We start from the raw sequence: 13,853 nt of genomic DNA on the forward strand, positions 1-13,853 counted from the left end.
GAAAAAGGGCTGTGGGTGAGTCAAGAAACAGAGAAAGACACCACAAGCAGAGAAAGAAAAAGTTAGACAATGAGAGAAGAGGGTTTGTGGATTCTTAAGCATGTGAGTCACTGGGGGGAAAAAACACAAGGATCTTTTATTTTGGTGACCTCTGTGCAGGAGCGGGACACCTCAGCTGGGGTAAGAATAGACCACAAACATAAATTCATCATTTTTGCGCTTTGATAAAATGGGTTTTGGTGCAACATTTATTTGAGGAGAATGATTCAACTCTTACTGTTTTGAACTGCAGCTGCAGGAGAAACATTAACTTTTACTGTACAGTATATGATTCTTTTTAAACGTAAATGAACGAGAGCATGGTGGATCACTCCTTCCTGCCACGCTGCACTCTGAAAGGTGTGATGTTGAAGCAGAAACAAAGATAAACCACGTTATTTGTTTCCGGCAATTTCACTCCAAACCCTCTCTTGAGGCTCAAAGAATACAGAGATCTCAACGTTAGAATGAATCATGAAGTCTCTCACACACATGGAGAGAGAATCCAACATGCCACAGTCAGTGAACACATGGCCACCAAAAAATGTGCCATTTTATGTTGCAGTTAAACAGCCTTTTTCCAACAGGTCCACAGATTTGTATTTGTATTATTAAAAATCATGATTTACATCACACGTCCACACACACATAAATTCTCACACTGATGTGGTTTGTGGTCAGAGATTGGTCATCATACATGTTGACATTCCAGCTTGCTCAAGTATCTGTATTAATATTCTTGTGTGCGTGTCTGTGTGTGTTGTTCTTTTTTGTATAGATAAAGAGAAGCTGCGAGAGGAACAAACACAGAAGATAATAAATAAACGGCCTCCAACGGTATCTTTGAGTCTGTCGCCTCGTCGCTCAGCTGTTGTATGAGGTAAGTGTATTATTGTGTTTGTGTGTATTCATGTGTTGATTTAATGCTCTTTCACATCCTGTGGGGTTTTTAAATGATTTTCTTTGGGGATACATTTATGATGATCAATTTACGATTTGGAACGTCTTAAATGCAAACTCGACAGCCATCTTGGTACTGCCTCCAATTCAAAATAACAAGACCAGGCTCCTGTTAAAATGAATGGGGTGACCACCATGTCCTCACTTTCAATGTCCACTGTTAACTACATATAAGGAATCGTCAAATCAAAATGTTGTCTATAGTAGTAGCACAGGGGTTCCCTACTCCTGGTCCTGGGGAGCCACTGTCCTGCAAGTTTTAGGTGTTTCCCTGCTCCAACACACCTGATTCAAATTGTCAGCTCGTCAGTAAACTCTGCTGAAGCCTGATAATGACCCATTTATTTGAATCAGGTGTGTTGGAGCAGGGAAACACCTAAAACATGCAGGACAGTGGCTCCCCAGGACCAGAGTGAGAAACCCTGCAGTACACTCTTAGAAATAAAAGTGCTAAGACGAACCATATAAGGTTCTTCGGCTTGTCCTCATAGGAGAAACCTTTTTGGTTCCAGGTAGAACCTTTTTGTAAAGGTTCCACCTGGAACCCTTTAGGGTTCATTGTATCCTTGTGCTACACTCTTAGAAATCAATGATTTTCATGCATCATATAATTCATATGTTCAAACTGTTTTGTTATAAATTTACAAATACATACCATGAGCTGCTCTTTTTTAAGTGCAGTTTCATCTGGTACTGGATATTTTCCGTTATTATTCACACAGGTATAGGTTTCCGTGCACACTTAAGTCAAGCTATGCCGTTCAGTCGGTCGACTGTCTACTACGTGAGGTGGCGATACACCCCCCTTTTAGCTTGTTAGTATAAGGCCTTTTTTCCAGTTTAACTTGAGGCTCGTTGTTAGCATGTCAAGCACCATTAGCTCCAAGGTCTTCCTACTGTCCATAAAATGTAAAATATTCAATTCTTGAAGCTGAATATAATTGGTCTCCAAGACACAGTGACTAAACAAAAGGCTTAAAGGCTATCTTAGCAAAAGATATGTTGAAATGTTATCATCTTGTCAATAAACAGACTGACTGGACACTCAGTCCAATCAACTAAACTCCATAAAGAACGTTGTTTGCTGCCCCCATCAGTAAGCTTTATTATTTTGTGACTAATGTTTGAAGTTCTTTTTTTGGCTTGGCTCTTGTAAGTCCAATAAAAACCATGACCACTGAGTCCACACATGCACCTGACTGAATCTATTGTATATATGCAGTAGTAGTTTGGCCTACAGTTGTAGATCTTGTTTTTGGTCAGCGTGATAAAATGTTACGAACCAGCGTCTCCGCCCCTGCAGCGAATGGGGAGGCTGACAGGAGGGAGGAGAGTGAGGAATGTTGCAGGCATTCCTTCCTGTTTCATCAACCAGCAGCTGTGCGAATGACTGTACATGTCACTGCTTCATTTTCCCATCACTGGCTGTGTCTCTGTGTTACTCCACCATAGTAACCAAGGAGCTGTGTTTGTGTTTGTGTGTATACATACAGTATTTCTTATCTTTTGGCAAATCCACACAATAGCGCACAAGGTTTTCTTTTATATTTCTTATATTATAAAATGAATATGGACAGAGCTGCAACAGGAGAAGTGCTTTAAAGTGATAAAATGTTTTCAGGTTTTTCAGCAGTTGAATTGAATTACTATGATTACATTGGTGGTTGATGCAATAGAAAAATGTATCTTCTGAAACCTGATGTTAGCACAGCAGGGGTTGTCTTAGCTGTGGAAATTATGAATAACTGTGTGTTTGTGTGTGTGTGTGTGTGTGTGTGTGTGTGTGTGTGTGTGTGTGTGTGTGTGTGTGTGTGTGTGTGTGTGTGTGTGTGCGTGTGCGTTTCCTGTCAGCTCATGGTTCAGCGCTTTCTCACAGTTTGCACAGAGAAGGTGTGCACTTCGGTTGCCTTCTCACTTCTGACATCACTGTTTGCACATTTCCTTTTTGCACAGCCCGAATAACCTATTTTAAAGCTACACAGATATAATATACATGTGTATGTTAGGAAGATTGGCAGATGATTTCACACTTAAAAATGTGAACATGATGCAAAAGAAGAATTTAGTGTTCGTGAAACTGCAGTGGTAACACATGCAAAGTCAATGCCTTGCTCAAGCACGAAACTATCCCTTTAAATCTCTAGAAATGTACTGTAATGTCCCCAAAATTGACCACAGTGTGCATCTTTCTCTGTCTCACTGTGTTTAGCTTTCTCAGCAGTGCTGTCAGTGCGTGTGTCGACAGGTTCACACATGAGATCACGTGTGTGAACCTGTTGCCACGTGTTTGCACCGTCTCTGCTTTTGTTTCGCTTTCCGCTGTCACTCGTCGCGCCAAACCGTCTCCGATTTTGTATGGCTTCCCGTCAAATCCTCCTCGCCGTTAACTTCTTCAGCTTCATGTTCCGGTGCAACCACCTGAAGTTTTTCTGTAGTTTTTCATGTGATCTACGCATGAGGTGTTAGAAATCAATTCTCGTGCTGGTACCTGCAAACGACCCTTTCCATCCCTCTCGATTTTTCCCAGTCCATATATCCTCAGATGTTTGGCTGCAAACAAGAGCCACTTGTTGTTTTTGTGCGTTTTCCATCGCGCTGGTGTTGATTTTGCATTGTTCCCGTCCTTCACTTCATATATCAAACTGCTTTTTAAGCTTGTTTTTCTGCTCCGTCACTCTTAATTTACGCCACTCATCACATCTGAGCCCATTACGCTCGCACACGCTCCCGTCAACCACTTCACACTCGTTCGACATTGTTCGCTTTTCCTCCGTGGCCTGTCCAGAGCTGATTCTGGTTATCTGGAGGCTACACCTGTTGTGTGTGTGTGTGTGTCACACAGAGACTGTGAGTGTTATCAGGACGAGGCAAAGTTTAACAGAGGAAACTGCGCAGGTCTGCTTCAGGCTGATTTTCAAAGAGGTGATGGCGTTGCCACATTCAGACATCACTCACATGTTTTCAGAGAAGAAATAAAATGAACTTTCTCACATTTATAAATTATCGCAGTGTCAAAGCACACTTGGGAGAAGGAGCTATGCAGTCAGTGCCAGTGTTAGGTAATTTCTGCCCAGGGCAGCACTGCGCTGATAAGCTCTGTGAGCTCAAACTTCAGAGTGATGGAGAGAAGCCAGGTTTGGTAAAATTCACAATTAAAATATGTAAAAGAGTACTATTTTTCTTCTAAAAGAAAAAAAAAAAAATATTCTGTTTTAAATGTTTAATGAGCAGCAAAATTAATTCAAAGTATTATTATTATATAAAGTTCTTGTTTACTTGGTAATGAAACAGATCCTAATTATGACTAATTACTACTATTACTACTAATTATTTACTATAACTCTGGTGTGTAGCAAGATAACTCCAATATTTCTGCTGAACTACAACTCCCAACCACCATTCTGATGCTCTTGTTCACATTTAAACCCATCTTTGTATGATGGTGATGATGTGTTGCCCTAATTAAAGGTGTAGTGACCCCAAGCTTGGTGTTTGTCCATCTAAGTGTGGAGGAAATAATTATTCTTCCCTGTAAAAGTGCTAAAAGCGTAAATCACTTTGTAAACCGCTCACTCCAGTGCACCAAATCCCGACAAAAAAAATAAATTGATTTTTACATCACAGCACGCAGAGGTTGTTGTTTCACTGCTGCCTCCATCAGTAAGTTCAAAGGTGTTATTTTGACGACTTTGGTGCTTGAAATCATCTGCTCAGATTTACCTGAGTGACACAAATTAACCAAACAAGGCAGCAGGAGACCCTGAGAACTAAAAATAATAATAATATATATAATATGGTTTGGTGTCACTGTAACACGTTTCATTGATAACTATGGGTCGTTTCTTCCAGTCTTCAACATGTGGACGAGGACCTTGCAATAAAACCGTGAAGTGTTGTGATGGACGTGTGGAACTGGCATTTGAAATAAACTGCAGTGTTGAGCTGTATGTTAATGAGCAGAAGAGATCTGATAAAGTAACACAGACACACACACATACACACTCAAAAAACACGTCCGTTTGAGTTTTTGTAAAGCTTCTTGTCAGTTGAGAGGCATACAAAACATGTCGGACGCTTCCTTTAAGGTTTGACTCAACCCTTTTTAACAGAGGCTGTTTCACTATTTCAAAATGTCTGTTGGCTGTGTGTGTGTGTGTGTGTGTGTGTGTGTGTGTGTGTGTGTGTGTGTGTGTGTGTGTGTGCGTGTGTGTGTGTGTGCGCGCTGTAACAGACAGAGAAGATAATGAGGTAAGAAGGAAGCAGGGAGGATGCGTGTGACACAGCGACCGTTAGAAGGACAAGACCTCACATTTTATACACACACAAACACTCACTCACTCACACACAGCCAACAACAGAGCAGCACTGTTGCTGTTGTAGGAAGATGTTGATGTTTATGTGCCTGTTTTGTGTTGATCATCCAATCACAATTAGCTGCTCTAGCTATCATATAAATTAGATTTTTTTGGAACATAGGTCCAGTGGGACACTCAACTTGACATTGATTGCTTGTAATATAGTAAACAAACTATGTTTAACCTTCAAACACCATGTGCCAGCAAGGCTATCTGCACATAGTGCAACACCAAGTTGCTTTGGGCTGTAAACAGGGGTGTTTCAAGGGGCTTTACGGCCCCAGGAAATAGGGGGGTGTTCTACATGGAATAAGACAGAAGCTAGATGTCAAGTATAAAGGAAAAACAGCATTTTCCCCCCTCACAGCTGTTAGCAGGAATAGAAGTGGACTTTGGTGAAGCTTGCAAACTTCATTTTTTTTTCAGTCTGACACAATACCTCACTATAAAGTCTTTTTTATTTTATTGGTTATTTTGGTTATGGGAGGATTTCTGACCATGTAATCTCATGTACCTGTCTGATAAGAAGTTAAGGGGTTCTCACAGAATTCCACATGCTGCTTTGGAGGGCCCCCCACCCCCCTCCCTCTCAGTTGCAGTCCCTGGTTGTGACGTTACCACTTACCACATAGGCTGACGTTATCTCAGAGCTTTGTCTGGAAGAACAGCTGCTTATATGATACAGTCTGTGGAGATTCATCCACTCATTATCTACTCAGCTTATCTGCTGACTGGTCACAGTGGAGCTGGAGCCAACGCCAGCTGATACTTAGCTGAGAGGCAGAGTAAACCCCTGGACAGGACTGATAGATGTCCAATACTGTAGCGTTTGTGATTTTAAAGGTTAGTTTGGCGTTTTTTTAGATTGAGTTTTGCATAGGTGCATTGATAACTCATGTATGATCCATATAGACAGAGGAGGAACATCTGTTATGGAACAAACTCTTGTGAATAAGGTGCTTAAAATGTTTCTTTCATTTTAAATGTGCCTTTGCAGTGGTGAATGTGGCATAAATCCTCACTGATATACATAACGTGGAATGTTGTACTCGTGGAATACCAGCTTTCATAGAGAAACAGTGGTGTTTACTCTTCTCCTGGTGTTGGGAAGTCAGTGAGACAGATGGAAAAAAGGATGGATGAAAGAGCGGAAGGAAGGACTTATGAGAAATTTGTAGCGTTGTCTTACCAGAAGCTGCTGTGTGACTGTTTCTCAACAGGTTGCTCTTTATGTTGCAGAGCAGAGAGGTGACAAAGTCCGAACAGTCACAGTTTCCCATTTTTCATCCTTTCTGTCATCAGCAGTTTTTAAAGGGCTGGAGGTTTTCTGACCGTCTTTTCCAGAAGATATGTGTTGTTTGTGTTTGTTTGACACAATAGAAACAACACATTTGTGATTTCTTTTACATTTTCTGCATATAATGCACGTGACTACACAGGCATGTATGATACCAGTGCATGTACAGTAATAGTCATGTCTGTGTCCATTCCTGCTGACAGCTGCAAGGGGGGGAAACAGTTGGAAAGGAGATTTCTAAATGGACAACGTCGCTTTTCCTTTGTACGTGTGTGTGTGTGTGTGTGTGTGTGTCATTCTGCGTCACCTCCTGCTGTCCCATTAAATGGTAACGGTTTATATACCAGACTCGCTAAGGAGCTGTCTGCTACAATCATTATGATTCAGTGCCTCACACACACACACACTCACACATGCACACACACACAGTCCAGTCACAGCCTCATAAGGACTCATTTATTCTATCGATCTTGATGAGGTGCTTTCTTTAGTTTGACTCTCTCTCTTTCTTTCTGTCTAGCTTACTGTGTGTGTGGTAATTTGTCCAGCTGTGATCCCTGGCTCTTATTTTAAAGGAATAACCTAGGAATAAGCCCAAAATACCTTCTATGGATTAATCTTATGTCTGCGTCCCTCTCTCTCACACACACACAGGCTTCCATTTTGAGATCTGGCCTCACATCACACGGCCCAGTCCTCCTGTTTGATCTACCAGCTGCAAAAAAAAAAGAATGTCAACACTCAGCTGGAGATTTTTTATCTCGAATTCCCATATCGTCCACTTAATCATATCTGTATCATGTCCATCTTATGTCCTATAATTGATCTACATCACCCTAAAGTGAATGTAATGTATGTGTGTGTATGTATGTATATATATATATATATATATATGTATATATAAACATACATATACACAGATGAGATTATCAATGCATTGACATGAAAAAGTTAAAAGGTGGCTGTAAACATGGCATGGAGGTAGATTGAGTCCTTGGTTCTGTATGAGTGTGTGTGTGTTGTTACCTCTTAAGGACCTTGTCAGGACCAGCAGTCTTCATGGAAACCAAAACCTGGTCCTAATGAGGCAAAACCTAATTCTTGAGGAACTGGTTAAGTTTAGGTTTTGAATTGAGGATGTGCAAATGAAGGAAAGTCAATATGATGCAAATGTGTGGTAGTTTGAGGAGAACCACCTCACACCCATAACATTGGTAAAGCTAAACCTTACCACAGTGTGCACCAAATCCACGATTAGCAACCAGCCCTTTTGTGTGTGTGTGTGTGTGTTTCTGTGGTTGTCAACACGTTTCCATTCCATCTCACCATCACTGTGAGGCCATCTTGTTTCAGTCCTCACAACTTCCTTGTGTGTGTGGTGAAGGCAGGAAACCAGCGGTTATGTTTCGGTCGGCAGCTCGGGGTCAGAGTTTCAGGGACAAATCCCCCCCCCCCCCCCATCAATGTTGTTTCATGGCAACATTGTCATCTGCAGCTTGAGGTGGAAACATAATTCAACTTTAACAAAACAGCTATGTTGGCACTGTTGGATTTCCACGTAAAGTCGCCCTCTTTGTTTCGCTGCACTTCCCCGCTGACTTTAACCTCCTGTGAAGTTTCGAAAAGCCACCAACAGGAAACATCCATCTGCCGATCGATGGAGCCGCTGATCACGCGGAGCTTTTTCAGTGTTGCCAACCCATTTTCCTCCTGACCACACTGGTTTCCCTTCAGCCTTAATGGGCGAGATGGTGGGCCCGGGAGTTTGTGAAGTCTGGTGGGACGGTGTGTCCTGTGTGAGACGAGGCGAAGGTTCCCTCACTCCTGCGGTTAACGAAGAAGTCATGCAAAGGGTCCTCTCACCCTCTTTCCTCCCCCAATCCCCCATTTGTCCCCACGTTGTGGTTAACAAGTGAATGCAAAGTGTGCATATGTGTGTGTGTGTGTGTGGCTCGAACCCATTAGCACCCTTTTATTCTGTATTGTAAATTCCAGGCAGCGATTAAACCTTCTGATTTATTCATTGGCTCATTTGGGACTCGGCGTGACTCGTGTGGTGGCCGCCTTAAAGGGAGCCCGATTGGCCCGTTCTGCTTCCACTTTGATGACCCATTTGTGTTCAGAATCCTCAAATATTACTTAGCATGCACATAGACACAGGACATATACACACACAAAAACATAAAGCAGCCAAAAGCCTGAGGCGTGTTAATGGTTAATCAGTTGATTAGTTCCATAACTGTCAGAAATGATGAAGGCCATAGAGAACAGTTATTGTTTTTAGTGGCCGTATCTGCAGTATCTGGGTATTAAAAAAGATAGTTCAGGTTCTATTGACATAATATATAGTGTTCGTATATCATATATTCATATATTATGAACACTGTCTTTGCCAAGAGCCTGCCAAAGAGCTAGATACTAGAACTGAAACAATTAATCTATTACTCGTCAACTATTTTGATCATCAATTAATTGATTTGAAGCTTTTCCACTATTAAACAAGATTTCTGATTGTTTTAGCTTCTTAAATGTGCATATTTTATTTGTTTCTTTGCTCCACATAAAGAAATCATTAAAACTGAATCATTTTTTTTATGGACAAAACAAGACATTCAAGAACATTGTCATTTCCAGGGTTGATCAATGTTTTTTTTTTGACATTTTCTGACATTTTATGGACCAAGTGATTAAATCAACAGATAATCCATTACAAAAATAATTGCTCTTACACATGGAAAAAACCTCACCAACACCTTTTATTCTTGTTATTCCAGACCAAATTCCATAGAAAACGAGAAGCAGTAGAAGCAGCCTCCGCCATCGCAGCTCAGCCCCCCACAAAATAGCGATGAAAATAGTGATAGCGTCTATAGATCACGGCCAAAATTTAGTCTGGTTCCTGGTCCCATTGCAGCCAAATCCGTCCGGGACTTTTTGAGTTATGTTGCTCACAGACAGACAAACAAAATCAGCCTTTTTAGTTTCAGTGACACAAGCTGCTGGTCTACTGCTGCTTCATTTGGCTTAAGTTTGAGTCACTGAGGTAAACAGAAACTAAGGAATTAGAACACAGACACTCACAACGTATAGATGGAGGCCGCAGTGGATAAACAGTAAAGAGTTTACAAAGAACTGCTTCACACACTCAATCTCACACATTTCAGCGTGAAATGAGAGAAACTGCTTTTTCAAAATATTCCAGGATTCTCTGATGTGTCAGACCCTGAATGCACATAATCGGACATCACTGCAGTAAACCTTTGTGATCACTCGGGACGTCCGCGCTCGCTGTCCGGCCTGCAGTGTCTGTGTGTGTGTGTTACTTTCGAGTTTCTGCTCTAATGCATCTGCTCAGCCATTCAAACTGCACTAAACACAGCCCGAGGCACTTCTCTGCTCCTCTCGCTCTCTCCGTCCATCTCTCCGTCTCGTCCCGTCTCTCCGTTGCCGTCATACACACACGTCTCACTTTTCTCTCCCTGTCGTCCTCCATTTTATTTACGTTTCTATGCTGAAAGAATGAACATTTTACTAACTTTGACTGAGTGCATGAGTCCGCCGTCTCCCCCCTCCCCTCCTCTCTATCTCTTTCTGTCCTTCATTTCTTGTGTCAGAAAATCAATTTTTAGTTTAGAAAGGATAAAGCGGGTCTTCTCTCATCGCAGAGGCGGGCTGAATAATTCAGCGCACACACACAAAAACGATGAAACAATTCCTTTTGAGTTCTTCTTCCGCGTCATTGTTTGTCCTTAAAGATTTGAAATATCTCGAATAACTCGGTCTCAAAACGGCCTCAAGGAATGACGTTTCCCTCCGGTGACCTCTGCTGACCTTTGATTGCTTGATCACCGCTTCATCCATCTGCCTCTGGCCCCGACCACAGAAGCTTTACAACAGCAGCGGTTCACGGTGGACGCTGTAAAGGCGCGCCGCTGCGTGTCGTAAAGTAATTTAACGCCGTTTACCGGGGCTCACATTCATGTCGTTGCAGTAATCTCAGATAATCTCAGAGATGATGAGTCAAGAAAGATGAATGGACAAAAAACAGTAACACACATATTCCCACTTGCAATTAAAGCTGCAGTGTGTAACTTTGCTGATTATTCGTATGTTTCATGCAACGACTGTGTTTTTTTGGAGCAGTACAATTCAATTCCAATACTTCTTGTGGACTTTTCTTTCTTCGTTTTCAGTCACACTTAGCGTGTTTACGCTCAGCTAACTGTGCTAGCTCAATGTTGCCGTTGCCTGCATCTGTCTTCGCTTCCTGTGTGCAGCACGGGAACCTCGCGGGGTGACACAAGATCTAATCGGCGCTATATGGAGAAACACAGAGTTGTGCGGGGCTGATAGGCTTAATTTAAACGTGTTTGTTTTAAAATTTGCCAAAAAAGGTAGAGAACTTGTTTTTGTTGTTAAAGGTAGAGAAAATACACTATTAATAGTGATGAATGACGCTGCATATGTCATTATCTGTTTGTTTATATTTTGAATGAATTATTTTACACACATTGTGAGAGTGCGTGCTGTGTGTCGTGAAATGTGCATGAGGACATCCTCAGTTTAATTACACCTTGTTTGCATGTGTGTGTGTGTGTGTGTGTGTGTCATTTGCCGCTGCTGCTAACTGATATGTCAGAAAATCAATTAATTACTTTTAAGCGGCAGTTAACTGCATCCGCACAATACACCCCATGAATTATAGACGAGGTGTGTGTGTGTGTGTGCGTGCGTGCGTGTCCTTTCTCCGTGTGTGTGTGTGTGTGACACAGAGATTGAATTGGCTGCTCTGTTAACTAGAGACAATTGGTAACTCCTCCGTCGCTGATCAATGGATGTGAAAACTTCGATACAAATCTACTGAGCCACTGAACTGACTCATCTGCTTTACAGTGTTTTATGCGCGTGTCATTAGTCTAAAAAAAGAAATTAACATCTAAAAATGTTGTTTGTTTTCATCATAAGCCACCTATATCTGCATTTTATAGTAAATAAAGCTTATTTGGGATAAGTAGCTAGCAGGAAAGATCACAGATGATTGTAGTCTGGATCGGGTTTTCAACAGAAATCCTAAAAATGCTGTTGAAACATGTCAGCTGTAAAATGTAAGTTAAGATGTCTTTAGCTTAGTTTTCTCTTGAGATCGTTTAAACTGATCTTATATCAGAAAATGAACATATAGTTGGGCAAAGAGGCATTTTTGTATTAAATATTGAAGAATATCGAAGGTGCTGATGAGCAACTAGAGATATAAAAGCAGATGACATCTCCTTTTCCACAGACTCTCTCTCCCTCTTTCTTTCCCCTGTATTGATCTATCGCTCAGGGTGGCAACGTGAACAAACCATGTGTATGTGTGTGTGTGTGTTTGTGTGTGTGTGTGTGTGGCATTGATCGTTGCCATGCCACTGTTTCTGGCCTCAGGGTGGCCTTAACTCAGGGGACAGTGGGGACAGACAGCCGCTGGCAGAAATAGAGAGAGAAAGAGAATTAAGGTGTGTTTCTTTGTGAACTTTACATCTAAATAATGTCTGTGATGGATGACATAGAATAGATTTGTGTTATCTTGTTTTGTGACATTGTTATATGCAGCTGACGTATTTATTTAAAAGTAGTTAAGGTTTTTAGAAGTGTATTCGTGTGAGGACCTTACATATCGACCGACAGCACTGACTGTCTTTTTTTTCGGAATTTACCAACCGCCCACTCTCTGTAGAGAAAATCAGCAATTTTACATCATGACAAAGTTGAGTCGCTTTATTTTCAGAAATCAGGGTGGGAACTTTTCTGTTCAAATGATTTTAATGAACAAATCTTTTCAGAACCGATTAATCTGTCTATTATTTTCTCAATTAATTCAGTAATCGTTGAATGTTGATCAGTGTTTGTCAAACCTGGAAAGAATGAGGTTCTCAAAATATCTATTGTCCACAAAACAAAATGTTTGACTATTATTAATGATGTTTTTGTTATGAGGAGCAAAGAAACAAAGAAAATATTCCCATTTGAGAAGTTGAAACAGTCAGAAATCTTGTTTTAATCATGAATAAAGCTTCAAATGTATTCAAATGAATCGACACAAACGTGGAAGCAGTAGACATGCAGCTCCAGTGTCAGTGCTTTGAATAAATTTGAACAGTAAATTAAAGCAGCTAAAATACCTTCAAGACATCTTTGACTCACTCAAGCTTAGATTTTGGACTGGGTCCCATGTTTAATGCTTATACTCAGCACACGTACAAAGCGTGTAATACCAGTCTGAGAATGAACTCCTTTGACCATTCCTGAAAATAGAATAAAAATAAAGTATCTGTAAGAAGAAATGATCACAGTGCTCGTTCTCTGACTGTTTTAGACTTCATTTTTGAAGCATGTCCCCAAAACCAAACTAAGATGCACAACCAAACCTCAAGGTGACCACCATGACACACACACACACACACACACACACACACACACACACACACACACACACACACACACACACACACACACACACACACACACACACACACACACACACACACACACTCGTGGACGGGGACATTCCCACACTGACTCTCCCAGAGGCCCCTGAGCTGCTGATATCACCACAAAACCGTGTGTGTGAGTGTATTATGTGCACAATAAAGTGGCTGCATGAGGCAACAGTGCTGTGTGACTCTTGTGACACACACACACCGACTGTGTGTGGGTGTGTGTGTACACGTGTGTTTGATCTCAATTAAAGTGAAAGATTAAAGTGAAAGTTCAGTTGAGTAAAATTTATCAGCTTTAGTTTTCGTTATTATCGTTACCATGCCAACAATTGTAAATCTCTTTAATTGTACTGTAATTATGCTGGTATTTAAGGCAACATTTAGGTTTCAGTTTCATTGCACATTTTGTTCATTTTACTTCCCTCAATTACATTTGTATATTTTATGTTGTGTGGATAAAAAGGCAGTTTTGATGTTTTTAAGCCATTTTACCTGCCTAAAATATGTGATAAAGTGTGATAAAGTGCCTTAAACGGGTACATTTGAAACCGTTCTTTAATGGTTCCCATCGCTCAAGTGCGTGGCCTAAATTTTCAAGAAGAACTTCCAAACAGTGAGGAACAGGGAAAGAGGAAGAGGAAGACGGAGGGAGGAAGAGAATCATTTGAGTAGCTAAATGAAATTAGCAGCTTTAAAGAGCCCGGGGGCAAAGTGGAGTCGTGT

Source organism: Microchirus variegatus, assembly GCF_963457635.1.
Source record: "Microchirus variegatus genome assembly, chromosome: 1".
NCBI classification, from domain to species: domain Eukaryota; kingdom Metazoa; phylum Chordata; class Actinopteri; order Pleuronectiformes; family Soleidae; genus Microchirus; species Microchirus variegatus.